Source organism: Gopherus flavomarginatus, chromosome 5, assembly GCF_025201925.1.
Source record: "Gopherus flavomarginatus isolate rGopFla2 chromosome 5, rGopFla2.mat.asm, whole genome shotgun sequence".
Taxonomy (NCBI): domain Eukaryota; kingdom Metazoa; phylum Chordata; order Testudines; family Testudinidae; genus Gopherus; species Gopherus flavomarginatus.
Genome location: NC_066621.1, coordinates 101,117,718 through 101,138,375, shown reverse-complemented (window position 1 = coordinate 101,138,375; position 20,658 = coordinate 101,117,718). Strand labels below are relative to the sequence as shown.

Sequence of the window (20,658 nt, the reverse complement as noted above, 5' to 3'; positions counted from 1 at the left end):
TTAAAATGCTTACACTCTTAAGCAAAACTCCTGTTGTCCTCCACTGATCACATTGCACATAGGTTCCACATCCCCCATGGCAGCACATGGGAATGGCAATAACCCCTACAAACCTGCTGTGTGGGGTGGAGAGGATAAGCGTACCATTCTGAGTGGAAGCTGTGGGTGCACAGCACCTCCACCATACCAGCTTCTGTGCTTCACCTTACATAGCCATGAAATTGATTCAAAATACTCCTGCCTTCACTCTCAAAACACTCTTGTTATGTTTAATGTAAGTGTTTTTTGATCCTCCGATGAAAGGTACCAGCACACTGACAAGAAATATTCTTAAACTTGGATTGTCTTCAAGGGTAAGTACATTTCATTTGCTATTCAGACTTCTCTAAGTAGGGGCAGGCTATTATGCCAAATTACCTGTGACAGGTTTATTCAAAGCTTATGCAATCAGCACAAAGCTTAGATCACAAGCCAATTCACGTAGGTTTCAAAATGGCTGACACTTTTGTTGCATATACACAACTGTAAACATGTTAAAGTAAAATACTTACACATGCAGTCTTATTTTCAAAGAAAATGAGCATGTAAAATTGGCATATGCTCCTTTTGCCCATGTTTACACACAAAATGGATAATTGCATGTTCTGACAAACCCATGGACACTCAGTTACCTATTTAGCAGATTCAAATTTTGTACACAGTTGTGAACCTTAATGTAATGAATATTGCTTGGGATACTATAAGATAGGCTAATTAGAATCCAAAGACTAAATTCCACAGTAGTCATTATGCTGAAGCCATGAGCAATTAAAAACACCCGAGCTGTAATTTTTCAGAAAAATTGTTTGAAAACATTTTTGTGCAGCTCAAATGTGCAAAGAGAACAATGGAAGCAAGATCTCTGATGTCCACTTGAGGCCCTTGAACAGATGTAGAGTAAAAGATGTGATTTTTTTTCATAACCACTGAATCTGAGGCAAGAAAATTAGTTAATAAGCTTAAAGGGATTGGACAGGGCTCTATAGAGACACAATATAGCCAAGACTGGACTTCAGCCAATACAAACATTGGCTTAGTCAAAATGTTAAAATTTCTAGCTTGCAGGGAATGGTCTTTTAATTCAATTTAAGTTTTTATTGGCTATTTTGATTTGTTTCAGGTTTAGTTTTATGAAGCCAGTTGAAATATCAGGCATCAGATAAGCATCAGACATTACACTTTTAAAGTCAGCAATTATATTTTGCTAAACAAAGATTAAACTTCAGTACTGGTTTTGCCTTTCCAGCATCCTACGTGCTTTTCCATGGCTAATTGTGACAGATTTTATATAGTTAGTCACTCATCCATAAAGAGAAGAGATTATGTTAGAGTGTCTCTTAAAATTCCATCCTGTAATGGTGTAAGTATTTTTTCCAGTACCAGATATGGGACAAAATTTCCCTCCTGGTTTGACATCTAGCACAAGGCAGGTTTTGAATTGGTGCATGCTTTCTATGCTACCTCTGAGGGGAGCCATTATCCAACAGTTCTAGTTAGTGAAAAGAAAATCCTGTATCTAGTTATCCCTGTAGCATTTAATAGGCCTGATTCTCCTCTCACCTATCCAGAATGAATCAGAAGCAAGTCCTTTAAAGACAGTGGCATTACACCTCTATAAAACTGGTGTAAAGTCAGATGGGAATCCAGGAATATTCCTAGGTTTTCAATATGATTCAAGGATGAAAAGTGCAAAATGAAACTTACAAAAAAGGCAGCATTCAGTTTGTGATTTGTATTTCATTCATTCTGTCATGTCGTTTGATAAAGCATGTTCAAGAGATAGGGCACCACATTCTCACCTCAAAATGAACACAGTGGGACAAAGGCTGATCATAGTTTCAGCAGTGTAAGTCTAGAATACCTCCATGGATTTCAGCATCCATTTCAACAGTCCTCATCCCATTTATCAGTTTGATCTTTTGTATTTGGCATGTTTGTCAATTTCATTTGCTGCTACAAGAAACAAGCCAGCCTCACCTTTTATGACCATAATGTTTTCATAGCAATAGTTAGATGTGGGGAGGAGATTAAAACATAATTGAATGAACTGCCAGAGCAATGGCATGGAATCATTATTGGTAAGTGGTGCCCATCATTTACATTAAAAATGAAAGAGTGAGTTCCCAGAGCCTGCATTATTACGTAGCACTCTGGAGTTTGGTTCACTGGTGTCCTTAAGTGCTGGAACCTCCAAGAATATCTATACAGCTCACACAAGCACACTACACAGCCTGGGTTGGCAGACTTGATCTTGCAGGGCTCATGCTAGCACTCTAAAAATAGCTGTATAGACTATGCTTTGAAGTTATGGCTTGGGCTGGAGGTTGGACCTACCCCTCTTCCTAGGCTTCAGTGCTCAACTTTCAACCTGACTTGGAACTGTGTAGACATACACAAAGAATACCTTGAGGAACTCCATTTATTTCTTGATACTGCCAGATGGAAAAAAGATGCAATTTGTATTCATTTCAGGACCTTTAGAGATCTGAAAACATGCTGCAAGGGATGGGTGAACTGTATAGTTCAAGATTTGATGAAACTCCCAAACTATTGTAGATTACATTTGTGAAAGTTTTTCCTGTACCTTAAACTTATATTTTTCCCATGGTTTATTCAGTTTAAGGCACACAAAACACATCTTTTCTAGTTATAGTGAAGTCTGGACTGCATATGAGGGATAAAAGAACACCTTCATGCCATCATAGAAATGAAGGGCTGGAAGGATCCTCAAGTCTATGAGTGCTAAGGCAGGATTAATTATACCTAGGACCATCCTTATTTGCCTAACCTGTTCTTAAAAACCTCCAGTGATTGGGATTTCACAAGCTCCCTAGGTAACCTGCTCCTTAGATATTAGAAAAAAGCTTTCTAACTATAATATAAATCTCCAGTGTTGCAAATTAAACTGATTACTAGTCCAGGGTTTCTCAACCCATGAGTCAGGACCCAAAACTGAGTTGCCAGAATGTTTCAAGGGCTCTGTGGCAGCTCCTATCCCATGGGGCTGGCTGAGCTCACTTCCCTGTTTCTGGCACTGCAACCTCTGGGGTCCCAGCATCACTCAGATTTGCTCAACCGTCATGATGACAGGACTATGGGTAGGCCTAATTTGAGTGTCACTGCAACACCATGAGCCAGGTCACAACTCCACTCACACAAATTTGGTCTGGTCATGGGGCTAGGGGCCAAACCTGAATGGTGCTGCAAGCCCATAGGTTGCAACTTCTGGAGTAAAGAGTCAAGCCCAGCCAGGAAGAGCCAAAACCCCATAGCACAGGAACTGCAGGAGCCACAGGTCTCAGGGAGGGACCACCTCCACCCCCTGAATTACCTCAGTGAGCCACCTGAGCTGTCTCGGTTGGGCATGTGCAACAAATCTGGGGGGCACGTGACCCTGTGTGCCCCTCACATTGATTCTGGCAGGGGGCGCAAATATCCATGCTGGCCCCAGTGCTAAAATGCCTAGTTACAGCTCTGCTCCTTGGTCTCCACCACCTACACTATTTACTGGGTCGTGGCAGGCCATAAACATTTACAAATCGGTCCTGAGCCCCAAAAAGTTTGAGAACCACTGTAATCTATACACACACTCTGTCAAGGATGTGACAAATAATGTTTTTATTTTTTCATTAGTATTTCTCTGCTTTCTCAGTCTGTATAAAACCTATTTTTTCATTAGAAATTATTTTCATTCACCTTCCCCCTCCTTTTCACTCCTAGTAAGACATAACCAAATGGTGTTTCAGTTTTAATAAACCTTTCAGTCTAATACTGCTCAAGCAGCTTCAAAATAAAGCAAACTAAGTTGTCCCATCCTTAATGCGACTCTGCAAAGCACTCTGACTGCTTAACCTGAGACAGTACTGAGACTTAGAGCACTAATTCATCCCCTAATTTGTACTTATTCTCTCTCAGCTCTGAAAATTCTCTAGTTTATACTGAAGTTGATTAAATTCAGGCCAGGAATAAAAGAGGATGAAGATTGTACTTGCAGCTGCTTTTCTTAGTATATTTATATTCTCTTAGTAGTGATGTGGTGCTTGAAAAATATTCCAGGCACGCATTCCTGGAAATTGAAGACACAGAAAAGGTACTGCATGGGCAGCAGCAGTGTCATCTTCCTATTATCCTGCCAATTTGCCTCAACTCTGACATAAAGGCGAGAGAGTAGGGATAAGAGTTGAATTCATTCTCCAGGCCAGTTTTCATTATTGAAGCCGTTCCCTTTTCTCCATCCTAGAGAGGCAAAGGGATGGTAAATTAGGGCAACTTGGGATTCACCTGATTGAGGCCCCGTGTAGCTGGTTCTGTACCATCCTTCCACTCCCCCCAGGTCAGGGATGAGTTAGATAAAGCCCCAGTAATCCTGGAGATTGGGAAGGAAAATGTGTTTGTATGCTGCCTCCCACTTTCTCAGATTTACTGAGATACAGTTCAGAATCTAGCCCTGGTCTCTCAACCAGGACTGCCAACAAAGGTGCCAATTGTGGGTTTTTGAAGGCGATATGAACACCAATCCACTGTGACTCACACTGAAACCACCAACTCATTTCACATAGGCCATTAAAACCCAATCATATTGGGTAACAATTTTTGGCTGAATCCCATACCAACTTGAGCTGATTCAAACCATGTTTAGTTTAACTAAATCCCCATCTGTCCTTGCCTTCAAATGACATTTCATTAATTATAAAAACCTCAATGTTCTTTGGGGTATATTTAAACCTAGTTGCACTGGTTCACTCTAAAAGATTAAATGACTTAAGAGAAAATATTTGAGTTACTGATTTCATAGATAGAGAGTGAAGCTGACTAAATAATAGCCAAGGGACTGTCCATCATATGTTTCACCATATCTCCATTGATATCCCAGTAGGTACATGATAGATTAAAACCAAGAATCCAGATCAGTAAGCATCCATCAAATCAGAATTGAAAGACTTACTACTAATCATAGAAATCTAGGTCTGGAAGGACTTTGAGAAGTCACCTAGTCCATCCCCCTATGCTGAGGCAGGACCAAGAAAATCTAGGCCATCTTGTTCTTAAAAACCTCCAATGATGGGGATTCTACAACCTTCCTTGGAAACCTGTTCTAGTGCTTAACTATCCAACCTAAATCTATTGCTGCAGATTATTGATCACCATCTTCTTTATGACTGCCCTTAACAACTTTTATCACATTTGTTGCTCTCCATTGGACTCTTCAGTTTGGCCATGTCTTTGCTAAAGTGTGGCACTCCTATTACATGTGATACTCCTGTTAATACACCCCAGAGTGATTAGCCTTTTGAACAAGTGCTCACATTGTTCACTCATACAATTTTTTATCCACTATAACCACCAGCTCCTTTTCAAGGGTACTACAGCCTCGTCTGTTGTTCTAGATTTTGTAGTTGTTCATTTGATTTGTTCCTTCCTATGCATAGTACTTTACACTTGTCTTCATTGAGTGTCATCTTCTTGATTTCAGATCCATGATGCCAAGGTCACTTTGAATTCCAATCCTGTCCTCTGAAGTACTTTCAACCCCTTCCAGCATTGTCTTATCTGCAAGCTGTATAAGCACGCTCACCACTCCACTATCAAGTGATTAATGAAAATATTAATGAGTAACTGACCCAGGACAGAACCCAGTGGGACCCTATGAGAAACATCTCCTCAATTTGACAGGAAATTGTTGATAACTACTCTATGATCTTTCCAGTTGTCCAGTGTTACCTTTGAGTAATGTTATCTACACCATATTTCTCTAGTTTGCTTATGACATCACTTGGGATTGCATCAAGAGCCTTAATAAAAATGAAGGTGTATTATGTCTACAGTTTACTCTCAATCCACTGGCCAGTAATCCTGTCAAAGAAAGAAATGAGGTTGGTTTGGTATGATTTATTCTTGACAAACTCATGTTGGCTATTCCTTGCACCCCTATTAGCTTCTAGGTGAGAAGATGGCCAGTGTTAGTATGGTGGGTCCTGCACTTTTCCTGGCAGGGGGCTACAATGCCACCCCTTGCACCTGCTCTTAGGGCACCACGGGTCCCATTAGTGGCCCAGGAAGGTAGTAGAGGAGGAAAGTAGGTTTGCTCCTCACTCTAAGCCCCAGCCCCTCTCAGTCCCTGCAGGTTCTTACCCTCTTCCCCCTTGGGTGGAGTACCTTCAGTCCTTAGACAGTGGGGAAGAGAGTCTCTTACTTCAGTTCTCTGGTCTTTCAAATGTCACAACACACCTCCAGACTCCAATCCCCTCACCTTCCTTCTCCTCCTTAAGGACCTGAAGCGGGGAGGGGAGAGAGGGTTATTAGGTTCCTGATAGGGCCTTAATTGACTGCAGGAGCTCCAATTAACCTGTAGCCACCCTCCCTAGTCTACAGGGAACCATGCCTTAATTAGCCTAGGGTTTATATATTTCCCCTCTACCACTGCTCTCTGGCCTTCCGGTATCACAGTGCTTATAAATTGATTGTTTAATACTTTGTCTCAATATCTTTTCAAATATCTAAGTTAGAGGACCTGAGGAATTATAGGTGAGTCAGCATTCCCCCTCCCCCATTTTTCAAGATGTGTATTATGTTTGCTCTCCTGCAGTCCTCTGGGACCTCACCTGTCCTTCATGAGTTCTCAAAGATAATCGCTAATGATTTATAATCTTTTGGGGCTTTAAGGAATAGATTTTTGGTCAGCTGGCTCTGGGGAGACATTGCTTTAGTAGTACTCGGGGGACAAGTTTGCCCTGAATCTCAATAAGCAACCTTCTGCTTATGACTATAGGGTCATCTGCTGACAGATCATGCAGTCAGAATTTGGGAAAAGGTTTACATGACAGTACAGCAAAACAAATTGTGCTTCAAAGGTATAGAATTATGCTCTTTTGATGTGCTAAGATAAAACTGAATACAAACCTAAAGCCTGGTTCCAATATATTAAAGCCTTTATCTTGGGATTTAGATCTAGAGGCTTGGCTTTAAAACCTATGTTTCTATTATATTAAGTGTATCAGTATAATATAGGAGATCTGCAGAATTTAAAGCAAAAATCACTGCCCAGTCTACAGGGACAGTCTCTTCCCTCCCTTCCCCTGTAACTCCATAGCTCCTGCAGAGCCCTGTTCCATGGGCATTTCTGTGAGGGAGTCATCCAGACGTCAATATTTAACCTGTAATGGAATAGATATGTGCCTGTGACGTGAGCTGCAAAGCAAAATTCCAGCTGAAACATGCTGGTAATGATCAAAGTTTGAAGGAGAACCCTGGACTCTGGACTGCAAACAAAAGAGAAAAATCTCTCAGAGAGTATGGTGATTAGATTGTAATTACAAGTCAACCTGTTTTGAAAGTACTCAGAGCTTTTCTGTTTCCATTTCTCAAAGCACAGAATCTGAAGTTGAGAATACTTTTCTGTTCTTAAATCTCAGGACAGTTCACAGTTTAAGCACCCAACCCAAATTGGGACAGGTGGCGAAAAAAAATCTTCTCTGTTCCCAGTCCATTGAAGGGGAGTTCCGGCAGCTGTTGAAGGGGAAACAAAATAAGTGAAGCTTGAAGCGTGGAAATAGTATAAACCCAGACGTGGAGACATTACTCCCTTTGGTTCTTTGCCTTTGCAACCCCAAATAGAATTTCTTTTCTTGGCATTGTGTTACAGATATTTGAAAAATATGTACTTGCAGAATCAGGTCACAAATTGCAAGCAGCCAGAACTGTAAGCCAAAAGGAAACATTAACTTTTATATGTCGTGTAATGAAGCACTGTTGTCTTTAGAGGAGGACAATCAGGACCAGGTCCTACCCTGCACAGTTATAGCTGACACTTTGCTGAGGCAGTTACAATATTTGTGATCAATTAAATAAGGTAGGGCCTAGTGTATTATGAACTATGCTGCATATTCTTGAGCTCCATCTACTGGCATATTTACAGACAGACATCTCTTTAATAGACTACTGTCATATCAATGAAAGTTACTTCTGGTTTTGAGTCAGTTTTTTCACTCCTCCTTTCCCGTCTCCCTTTTCTGTTTTTAATCCTATTTCAGCGGCAACATGGGAAAAGGAAAAATGCGGTATGCTGGACAAAGAAAAGGAGAGGAGGAAAGATAAAGGGAGAGGAAGAAAGGAAAAAAATAATTGAAAAGCCAGAAACTGGAAAACATTTGGTTTTTAAAACATCACACATTTTGATTTCTCATTGAAAAAATAAAAAAAGTAGAGAAAAACCAAGCTTTTTGAATTTGTCATGAACATTCTTGACATTTTTCTGCCCAGCTTTTCTGCTGACCTTCTGATTATGAAGATCAGCCAGATTTTCAAATATAGCCACAACTGTGCATTCACCAAAATATGCATGTACCCATTGAACCTGCAAATCCACTAATTTACTAAAGAGCTCAGGTGAACAGGCTGTCAAATTATACATGCAAGTTCAATAACTGTATGCCTAATCAGGGGTGGCTCCAGGCACCAGCATGTCAAGTGCGTGCCTGGGGCGGCAAGCCACAGGGGGCGCTCTGCCAGTTGCCGTGAGGGCGGCATGCCTGAGGAGGGTCCACTGGTCCCATGGCTTCAGCGGACCTCCCACAGGCTGCTGCTGAATCCGCGGGACTGGGGACCTCCCATAGGCAAACTCCCGAAGGCAGCCTTCCTGCTGTGCTTGGGGCGGCAAAATACCTAATTATCAGTCTGTCCATGGTACTGTGGTGGTATTTGGGGCAAATACATTCTTTCAGATAGAGCAATTTTGTCCACAACAGAAATTCAGTTCTACAATATACAATTAATCTTAGCTATATAGAATAAACCAGTTGTCCTGTTGAGATACTGGTTATTAGCATGCAGAAATAAAACCTTGCAATTTTCCAAGAATACATCTAAGAAGGAAAAAGAATTATTAATTTGCCCAGCAGCTACTTTGACTATTTCTCCTTTTGTACATGTATCTTGATTATTTTTTTTTTGCATGCAGGCAGATGATCCTAAAGAGAACATTCATCTTTAATATTTACTGTAAATATTAAGACCTATAGGATATTGGCCAGACATTATTAGTGCTGTGAAATAATCTCACCATCAATTTTTCTAATAAAGACCATCTGCAAACAGATCTATTTGGTACCAAGGGACAAGTCAAATTGTGTTGAATCCAGCTGAACTTTGAGGGGTTAGTTATTATGTTGTTATTATTGCTTTCACTAACAAAGGGTGGAATTACACCTGAAATCCACTACAAGACTCTACATATTAAAAATGCAGAGACATCTTCAATTAAAAGAAATCTGCTCTGCTGTAACTGGAACTTTAAATAATCTGAGTGTGCAGGTGCAGCCCAATAACCTATTAAGGAATTATTTGCATACTTTGTGGCTTCTAGGTAGAGTATTTTCCCACTTTTTCACACCCAAGAGGGGGAAAAAAAGGTCTCTGGAAGAATCTAAAGAATGCTTGCAGTATTTCTTGTTGATTCAATATTATGCTTCATGAATGTGTTTCATTATTCTTAAGATTTTTTTTTTAATTTGGAGAACATCTTAGTAAAACTAGAAAATTATGTAAAACAAGGATTCTTAACCTTTTTCTTTCAGAAGGCCCCCCAGCATGCTATAAAAACTCCGGAGCCCAGCTGTGCCACAACCGTTTTTCTGCATATAAAAGCCAGGGCCAGCATTAATGGGGAGCAAGCAGGGCAGTTGTCCGGGGTCCCATGACATAAGGGGCATCACAAAGCTAAATTGCTCAGGCTTTGACTTCAGCCTCGGGTGGTAGGGCTCGGAGCTCCAGGTTGCAGTCCTGCATGGCAAGGCTTTGGCTTTCTGCTCTTGGCCCTAGCAAGTCTAATGCCAGCCATGCTTGGTGAACTCCCTGAAACCTGCTCACGGCTCCCCCAAGAGGCCCCGGGACTGCTGGTTGAGAACCACTAATGTAAAATACATATGGAAAGAAAAACAAAATCCACTTACATTTTCATGAAGACTTTGAAAGAATTTACCTTAAACCAGACTTTGGAATGGTTTGACTACTATTCTGAAGGATTTTATTTTCTATAGCAAGTTATATCACTGTGTTGATTCAAGTTGTGCAAAAGAAATGTGGTTTTCCAGCAGGAAATGTATGAAATACACTAGTTACAACTAACATTGAGATATTTTCCTTTTGCCTTTTGACTGGCATTCCATAAGGTTGCCATGCTGAAATAGTTGATTTGAGAAGCTTGATTCAAACGTAACACTCTTTAATTAAATCTGTGTCCATTTTCAGGTAGATCATTTTCAGACTAGATCATAACAGTCCCTTCTGGTTTAAAAATCCATTAATTTTAGCTGTAACTACTATTATACCAGCAAAGAGTTCTGTGGCACCTTATAGACTAACAGACGTATTAGAGCATGAGCTTTCATGGGTGAATACCCACTTCGTTGGATGCATTTCGTGGGTATTCACCCATGAAAGCTCATGCTCCAATACTGCTGTTAGTCTATAACGTGCCACAGGACTCTTTGCCGCTTTTACAGATCCATACTAACACGGCTACCCCTCTGATACTATTATATCATTTGTGGGGTTCTGATGTGGAAATTTACAGTATACACAGCATTTCAAAATAATAAATTCTTGGTGCTTTTATACTTCGGGCCACATTGTCATTAGCTGTAAAACTGGAATAAGCAAATTGAAGCCAAATGGAGCTAAACTGATTTACACCATCAGAGGATCTGGCACTTTGTCCTGAGATGAATGTAAATCAATACAAATAATACTGATGTTGGCATGTTCACTTTTTTAGAAGGATCAAAGTAGTAAGGAAAGGCCATCAAACCTAGTTGCCTCATGATGCTTATTGGTCAAATGCATTTCACATTAATGTGATGGTCAATGCATTAGGTACAGCCACATCAAATCAAAGCAGTAATTGTCAACCTGATCTGTCTTGTTCCTGACAAAGTCTAGATTTCTATGATGAGTTCCCAGACCATACAGGACAGGAACAACTAGAGCATGCCATTCATCAATACAGCATGAAAGGGATAAGATAAAAGCAAAGAAAAGCACACACGTGAGGATCCCTGACTATGCATGGGGCTGACTCATTTCTATTCTCCCTCTGCCTGATGCTCCTTTTAAATGGCATAGTAACTAGATTAGCAAAGCCATATCTCAAAGCAGCTGTTCAAAGTGCTGTTTGTGAGCCAATAATAGCCAGAGCCAGAATTTTTTGTTTTTGTGAGGGAAGGCAGGTACAAGGGGGAAGGAAGTCACCCACCCACCCACCCACTCTTATTGCATCAGGCAAAGGATAAAGTAATCCATGTTCACCGGCACTAATAATCCTCCTCCCTAGCAGGCTGAGTGCCTGATCCAGAGGTCTGACTCTTACTTTCCCCTCCCTGTCTCTGAGTCACATTAGCATTCTTTCCTTCTCCATGACTAAGTGAGAAGTAGAATGTCTAACACATATACAGGTCATTCAGTAACACTTCTCACATTAGAGAGGACTGAGGAAAGAATGGTGGGTATTAGATGTGCTAAAAGGTTCCGTAAATTAGAGATGTGTCTGATCAGGAACCTCAGACCCAGATCATTCCTCCCACCCCCCGACCTTAACTTTGAGTATGGTAGGAGTCAAAACTTGAGCCAACCCTAGTGGTGTCTCCCTGTAATAGGCCGTGACTGGAACTTTGAGTGCGAGCATTCTTTGCAAAAGCTCCAATTCAGAGGTGAACTTTGTACTTTGAATGCATTTCTACAATCAGTGAAAAACAGGTGAGATAATGACTTGTCTCTCAAGCATCAAAAGCTGCATTCCTTGCAATTCTAAAAATTGGCATGGACAAAACACTGGAAAATACCCTACAAGGAATACTCACACATTGGCAGTGGGCTGGATTAGGTGATGTAATGGGCTGGATTTTCAAATACGTTAAGTAATCAAATGAACACCACCTTTATGCATGCAATTACTGCAACAACATGCACCAAGGATCAAAAACTAGCTCTTTATACAGATTTTCATGTGCATTTATCAGAATTTCATGGACAAACTGGAAATGTAAATCTAGCCTAACAGCCACTTCCCATCTTTAACTATTAGAATTCTATGCCATTCCAATACAAATCATGCATTTTAGTGAGATAGAATTCTAAGTATCACGAGAAAAATATGTCATTTAATCACAGAATTCCCTGTATTTACAGAACAGTACTGAGCAGCACTAGGGCTGGATTCTCACCCTCCGTGCCCTTTCCCGTTCAGAACAAACTGTAACAAAGCAAGGCTGCTGCAGAGATTGCGAAAACTAAACAATTTGCAACACCTGTGCTTACGTAATTCCATCCAAAGCAGTGAAACCCCAATGTAGGAAGAGGCTGGAGAATCCTATAGTGACTCACGGCAACAGGAGGAGGAATGGAAACAGTGAATTTGGCTTAATCACTGAATCAGTTGTAGTGCCAACAAATGCATGTTCTCTTTGTGATCCAATTTCCCATCAAATGTATTGCTGCTGGCTAACAAATTCAAATATTTGCACTTGATGCCCTGTTAATTGGCCTATGAGCTACACTTGCATTTTATGTCCTTTTGGTACAGGTACAGTGAAGAAGGAAGTTTTATTAGGGTCTGATCCAACTGCCATTGTAGTCAATTAGGAAATAGATTTAATGAGGGCCACAAAGAGTCATATGATGGTGGTAGTTATTTCTAATTGACCTGTGTCAGACTCAGACTGAGAAACTGGAGAGAGCTACATTTCCTGTTATCAACACCCTGGTCTGTCAGGCTCACTTTTCTAAAGTTGTTCTTATTAAATCAAAGGAGGTACATTTATAGCCAATAAAAGGAAAGACTTATGCAGGATATAATTAACTTGTGGCATTCACAGTCACAGGAAGTCATTGAGACAAGTGCTCTGGCCCCATTTTAAAAACAGATTGCAAAATTTGTCAACCATTGACAAAATTTTTAGTATGTAAATTAAAGTAATGATATTGATAACTGAACCTTACCTCACACTTCAGGATGCAAAATGATTGCTTGTGGGGGCTGAGGAGGAGGGCAAACAGGGAATTTCCCCCTCTCTACCATTCCAGATATACACCGTTGTACAGGTAGGTAGGGGCGTTATAGGATTGTTGGCCTTCCTCAGAAGCAACAGGAGGTGCCCTTGCTGAAAACAGGATCCTGGACTAGATGATCCTTTGTTCTGATCTGACATGGCACTTATTATGCAGCATGAGTATTATGGGCCTTTTAATTACACCAGTGTAAATTAGGACTAGCTCCACTGAAGTCAATGGAGCTGCACAAATGTAACTGGTGCAAGTCGGAAGAGAATAAGGTCCAAATGGTTCTGAGTGCTTCAGCAAGGTGTGTGTAGGTTTTTGTTTTTTGTTTTGTTTTGTTTTGTTTTGTTTTGTTTTGTTTTTGATGTGCTGGAAAAGAGGAATCTCAGTCTTTTCTTTCTTCCCACAATACCCCTTTATCTCTCCCCCTTTAATTAACTTATCCCCTTTCCTCCACTCACTCTCTCCCTCACCCCACTGCATAGCTGAAAGATGATGGAAATTCTCTTCCCCTTCCCATATACTGTATTTGGGAGGGTTCAGTGGAACTTTGCTCTTCTCTTCTTTCACTGGTTGGGGGGGAAGAAAAAAGGTGACATCTTTTTCCACATGGTTCAGGAGGGATTTTATTACATTTGTCAGTTAGCTCTGCCTAAGAGTTAGTAGAACCAGCAGGGTGTTGATCAATGCATTTGGGCAGCACAAGCTAGATCTGTTCCAACTCTGAAGGATTCAGTTCACATGCAGTTCACAAACTGACCCTGGAGGGTCCATTCACAAGGAGCCAACTCTCACAGGTTTCCTTGGAGATCCAGGTCACATAGAACTGTCCCAAAGCTGCTTTTAACAGCCAGATTTCAGGTCCCCTCAACTTATTTTCTGGGGTGGGTCCAGTGGTCCTATTACGTCCTCCTGGAAAGAAATACCTTTCACCTGCTCTACTTCGCAGATGTTCATGGGATCCTAGTTGGCTACTCCCTTCAGCACAGTCCTTATTGTTAAGGTCATTTAATCCATAAGGGTCTTCTGGTGGAAGACAGAATGAGAAAAAAAAATGCCTGGCTCTTTTCACAGAGCAGTGAGAGTAGGTAAGTACTCCACTGACTACAGGGGCAGAAACAGCTCATAATTCTTATTTTATCATCAATCCCCATTAATCAAGGCTTCTGCTTCAGCAGTTAGTTTCCTAGATCCCAAAAGCTAGCATCATTCCTTGAATTTTTACTGAGCAGAGGTAAAAACATCTAGTAGCCTACAGGAAAATGACAAAGCTGTTACAGAGACAAAGTGGGTGAGGTAACCTTTTTTTATTGGACCAACTTCTATGGATGAGAGATAGTTTGGACAACGGATGTTGGTCCAGCAAAAGAGATTACCTCATCTGCCTTGTCTTTGTAATATCCTGGGACTGACATGGCTACAACTACACTGCATAAAACTCTTACAGCTCAGCCATCCTCATGATCTTAAAGGAAGGTAAATTTAAACTGCCTCTAACCTAAATAGGATTCAAAACTTATAAATGTTCTTCTTGAATCCAATTTAAAATGATAATAGATTTCTCCCAGATGCATTCAGAACAAAGTATATTCTCCTTCTGCAACTCAGATAAAGAGAAATTTCTGACCACAATGTTTCTGAACCAATCCCTAGAGTCAAATTGGAATTTTTATTGCTTGCCTTGCCGTTTTAGTCATGTTACATTTTAGCACTTTTAGTTCTAGAAGTACTAAATATATGACCAAAAGTTTTTGAACCAGTTAGAAAACAGACTTCTTGTCTTGTGTTGTTTATGAACTGGAAGTCCCATTCTCTTTTACATACCCTCATAGCTAAAACTTCCCAGAAGGCATTCAGTACTTCTGTGCTGTGTAATATTTTGTCCAAATGGAATTCATCCTTATTTCTGTTTAATGGCCTCTGTCAGTGACGGCATAGTCTGTGAAATAAGTAAAATGTTGCGGGTGGAATTGGTCCAAATGAAAATCACAGGCAGCCCAAAACAAAAAACTTTGCTCAGACACCACAACCTTACCTCATCAGCCAAGGGACTCTGAGAAAATAAGATTTATTTAGTAACAGTTTACATTTGATGATGTACAAATACATGACTCAGACATTGTATCTTAGCATCTCCATAATGGGTTCAACCACAGCCTACCGCAAAGGCAGCATTAGCACTTCCTCTCCTTCAGGCAAGCGTCTAGAATGTGTTCTTTGTTTTCTATTACATTCCTTTGTTAATGAGAAAGATCATTATTTATTGTGTGTATTACAAAAGGACCTAGAAATCCCATCCAAGATCAGGACTACATTGTGCTATTCATTGTACAAAACATAGCTGTTACGTTCATGATATATACACACAGAGAAGTTAGCTAAAAGACAGACTATTCTGCATAGGAGGTTGTAATGTAACACTAGTTTATTTCTTAACAGCCGTAACTTTAACACCATAAGAACAAAAACAGAGTGAGACAAGGCAAGCTTCTCCCTAAAACAGAGTCCTGAAACTCACATTACTGTAAGCTGGTGGTCTAAAAACTGATTGTTGCTAGGCCCAAATTTCACACTTCCATATAGAACTGCCTAGCCTGAAATCAGTATTAGGAAATCCTAATAGTGAGAGGCAGAAATTGTCCCAAATAGCTTACAGTCTAGATGGCCAACACAGAAAAAGAGTGGGAGAGGGGGAAATGACTTGCCTAAAAATCACATAGCTGGTCAGTGGCTAAAATGGGATTAGTACTCAGGTCTCCTGCAGCCTAAGCCTGTGCCCTACTATTGCACCACACTGCTTTGCTAATCATGTCAGACCAGGAAGACATAAATTCTTCCACATTATTTGTAAGTCCAATAATTATTAGTGATGGCAGAGACTTATAATATTCAAAAGTTGGTTCCATTTGGATAAGTCCCCCTACAGATCACATAGGAATGACTCATCCCTGCATATGACTTAATCCGGTTCTAGTTCAGGGATGACTCCTCACAACCATCTCTCACCACATACAAAACCTAAATAAACAAATGGGATTTACATTGTGCCCTGTAAGTCAACAGAGTCAGACTGTCACAGACCAGAAGGGAACATGAATTCCATACATGAGGGCTCTCTGCTGAAAGTGTCCTGTCTTCCATGTTCAGGTCTAGAGACTGTGAGCAAAAGCTAATCACCTGATCTCAACTTTCATGATGGTACAGGGCATGAGAATTGGCCTTTCAGGTTGCTATAACCTAAGCCATGATATTTAGGGCCCAATCCAAAACCCACAAAAGTCAGTAGAAAGAGTACCATTGACTTCATTAAGGGGATTTATTCAGAGCTCATTGATCAGTATGAGTGCCTTGAATTGCAGATGAAAGTGAATACTTTTCAAAGCTTGTTGTCGTTAAGTGCATCTAGATGTCAGAAGCACACCCATACATTTAGTAACACACACAAAAAGAGACTGAAAGACAATGCACCTGATTGGAAGACTTGGACATCAGACAGTGCTCATCCTATTGCATGCCTTAAATTTTGATGGCAGGATATTGAGCAATGTAATCAGTCCACTTCCCACTCTGGCCATTGCCAACCCTGCAAATGGTGTGACAGATGAATTTTTGCCTGCATTAAATTAGCCTGAGAATAGTTTGTGATGAAAGCACCTCTGGTGACTGTGGATACACACACAGCCCATGAATTGTGTTGTGTATACACAGCTATAGCGCCCATATTTTTTTCACTTTAAAGTCTATATCAATGTTTTCCAGTCCAACTGGCTATAGCTTCCACATTTTTATCTTCAGGATGCTAAGGACGAATTGAGGGAAGTGTTTCGAGTATAAAAGATACTATTATAAAAACAATATTAAGAAAAACAACCTCACAAGAGGAAACTATGAAAATGTATCATCAGAATCCATTGCCTACATTTCTGGCACTAGAAAGATAAACCTACCATAATGTACGTGTTGATTACAAGACAATGTCAGACATGTCAAAGTCTAAAATTATCACCAGAAGACAACACGCACAAAGCATGCAACAGTCTATATTTGTTAATAAACAGTAAGAGACATTTAAAATATGGTTTAATAACATTTTAGGATACGAATGGCAAATATTTTAGCAACCATGTAATGAAAAGTCTTAGCTCTCTTTTGGTTCTTGAATAGAATACAAAATGTAAGTGTAAGAAAGTATAATGTGCCATTTACACCTAACAACACTGTATTAATTATTAAGAATTATATTAAATAAGGCTAGATTTTGGAGTTAGCACAAGCACTGTGTCTGGGGCTGTGTGTAGTTTCACTGTCCCAGAAGCACACCAGAGGCCAAACTGTGACTTGGAGAACCACAGTTCAGTATCTACCTCACCATGACTGGCCATACTCCAGGAGGGAAGTGATCTGCCGCAGCCCTGTGCCTGGCACTTCTTACTTCCTCCTCTATACAGGCTCAGCTGCACTGGCTGACACATTGTGGGTGGCAGGGGGAGAAGAGAGTCAAGTATTCCCTGTCCATGTGCACAGGAGGGGAGCAGTGGCCTCATGGAGTGTTCTTTTTGCTCTGCTCCATGCTCCCTATGCTACAACCCATGATGAAGGCAGTTTGCATAATGGACAAAGAGGGAGCCAAATGATCCTTTCCTCTGCTGCTTGAGCATATACTGCTGGCCATAATGTGACACAAAGAAAGTGGTATTACCTATAATGCCAAGTTCACTTCTCATTAGGTTCTGGAGACCAAATGCTCCTGAGGAGAATCTTCCATTTTGCATCCATCCATATACAATGTTAATTTGTTGCAAAGCCACAAGTCACCTGGCATAAAGGATGGTACTATTACAAGAGAATAAAGGGTCTAACATTATACATTAAAAAAAATGTCCTTGGAAAAGTATTCATATATGCTTTTCGTCAGGCCTGACAGATAATTAATCTATTGCTTGCCTTGGTTTCGTCATCTCAAGCTGATTTTACTGTACTTCTAACCATAGACTGGCTGGTCTTAGAAAATGATACCTATTTTCTGTGTTGGTATTTTCAAATATATGCCAATCTGAGCATTTCTCATCCAGTACCAATATCTGCAAGGCTCTCTCTGGGCTCTTTGAACCCTGTGGAAAAAAAACCACACACCCAGTTTACAAGATAATGCCCCTTTGACTGGTGGCCTTCTTCTCAGCAGGAGTGTAAAAATTGTGTCATGGCACTGGATGAATCTATACTTTGGCACATATATTTGTCCTCTGGCAGCACTGCTTTCTTTGTGGAAGGGTGATTCAGTGTTGGGACATAAGCCTAGAACTTGGGAAACCTGGGTTTGAGTCTATACTTCACCACAGACTTGCTCTGTGTCCTTGGGCAAGTTGCTTAGCTGCTCTGTGCCTCTGGAGATAATAGCCTTTCCCTACCTCAGGGTGGTGCTGTGAGGATAAATACATTAAAGATGATCAGGTACTCAGATCCTGTAGTAATGGGGGCCATATCAATACTTGAGACAACTAGCTCTCTCTCTAACAGCTAGCTAGCTCTCCAAAAAACAGCCTTCAAAGGTCGTATTTTAGAGTTATATTCTATACATTTCATATACTAAGATGATTTTGCATATCCTCCAAGAGTTCACTAATATAGTGAGTTTATTAGCAGCCACATCTTGTGAATTTTGCATGTGTTTTGCCCATTTTCTGTACCATTGACTTATTTTATTCTGGAACATAAGTGCCAACAGGTGAATTGTGCTGTAAGGGGCTATGTTATCCTTAAGATATTACTGGTGGGAACTCAGCAAAACCACCAGCTGAAATCGGATGAGCTCATGGAAACCTCCAATAGAGAACATCAGTGATGTGGTAAACTTCAATATAATTACTCATCCCCAACCCTTTCTAATGTCTTTTTAATGAGAACATGAAAAGGCCCTCTTCATTCTTTCAGCTTGCCAGCCAGAGATTTAATTGTATCTGGCCTTAAAAAATACTTATTAAGTAAGTTTTCTTTGCTTTTCTTCCATAGGCAGAGTATGGGATGCTCGTATAACTCTTGTTAGTTGCACCATGCCTTTAATCAACATCTCTTCTGAGTGACAACATCTTTTCTTAGTACAAGTCCATTGACTTCAATTTGACTCTCCCCTACACTTTAGTTTGGTATTTATTTCTATAAGACCTAGCAGCAGCAGACTCAGAGCCCTATTCCCCCTCATGTTATATTGTATTTGCTTGTTAATTTCTGTGAAACAGATTTATGCTTTGTCCTTGTGTGGGTGCATAAGACTTAGAGAGTCTGAGGAGATATCCTCACCCTTTCTCCAGCTCTTTTCTGCCTACGGGTGAGTCACAGTTGCAGTCCCTACACTATCCTGACTGCAAGGACTGCTTCATGCTATCACATGAAGGCACTAGCCACCCCAAAAGAGACAGAGGGGATCAGGAAAGAGGTGAAGCTATGGATCTACCCCTCCTTCTCCGCACACTACAGCTGGGATTATACACTGTACCCTCTCAATCGTATTAAGCACCCCAGAGCTCCAGCAGTCTGTGTCTTCTTGAGCTTCCTCTGGGGGAGTAAGGGTCTTTACTCCTCCCTACAATGAGCCTTTATTTTAATGACAGATTCTGGCTCTATTTGTGGCCCTTGAGGAACCTGGATCCAGAAGTCAGAAATATATTTAAGGAGGTGAGAGGGGAAACCAATTTTCATATGTTGAAGGGAAAAAATGATTGAAATAGCACATATCCTCACGTCCTGATTTATTACAACTAACTTTGCAGTTACAGGCTCGGTAAACTTCCTCTCCTTAGCCTTCAAACAAACCTTCCCTTTAAAGCATGTCAAATGTTCTAGTCCAGCCTTCAATTAAAGATACTAAGCATTGAAATAACATGCTTCCTCTTTCAGTCCCTGTCTTTGTAAATGTCAGGTTTGTGCTCCCTCTTTCTGACAGAGATAAGACAGCATCGCTTACTCTTAAAATCAGCTTCCACTTATTTTGGTGGATTTAGCTCCTGTCAACGTATGAGTAGGAACTTACATTTAGTGACATCAATAAGGTCAGACCTATAAGTAAGAGCACCATTTCAGGCAGTGGTGGTGCTGGGGAGTTGGAATGCAGCATCCAGCAGTTCCTGGTAACAGTAAAAAGATTTTTGAACTGTTGAGTTAAGGGTGTGAGGTAAGGCTTGTAGAAAACGTTCTCTCAAAATGTTTTTTGGATGGAAAATTGGGCATGCAATGGGAGAGATAGTCTAGCCTGGGACCCCATCCCATAAAGGAGAATGGGGGAGGGGGACGACATGAGGCATCCAAACTACAAATCCCATAAGGCACAACTGTTTTTTTCCAAATCAAAATGTTCAGCTCTCTGTTGAAAGTTTTCAACCAAAAAAATCTGGTTCTCCTTTTTTCATCAAAGAGTCAAAATTTTCTATAGATCAGTTCAATTTAAACAACTGTGTGAAAAATCTCCATTTCCCAGACAAGCTTGAGCCTCTAGTGTGGGATACTCAGCACATTCTACTTTGATTCTTAGCATCTGTAAAGTGTGAGGTGCACCTTTGCTTTACCAATAAGTTGATG

General features: G+C 40.6%; 1 long non-coding RNA gene across 3 annotated transcripts in view; it reads left to right on the top strand.

Moving 5' to 3' along the window:
- Positions 1-19,219, top strand: part of LOC127051930 (uncharacterized) — a 190,275-nt gene extending 171,056 nt beyond the window's left edge. The window contains exon 3 of one of the 3 annotated variants that reach the window (XR_007774645.1): positions 19,096-19,219. This is a non-coding gene — a long non-coding RNA (uncharacterized LOC127051930). Of the gene's footprint in view, positions 1-5,512; positions 5,671-8,069; positions 8,192-19,095 lie in introns of those variants that run through there. The other 2 variants (XR_007774644.1, XR_007774643.1) reach the window with 2 other exon arrangements.
- The last annotated feature ends 1,439 nt before the right edge of the window (positions 19,220-20,658 follow it).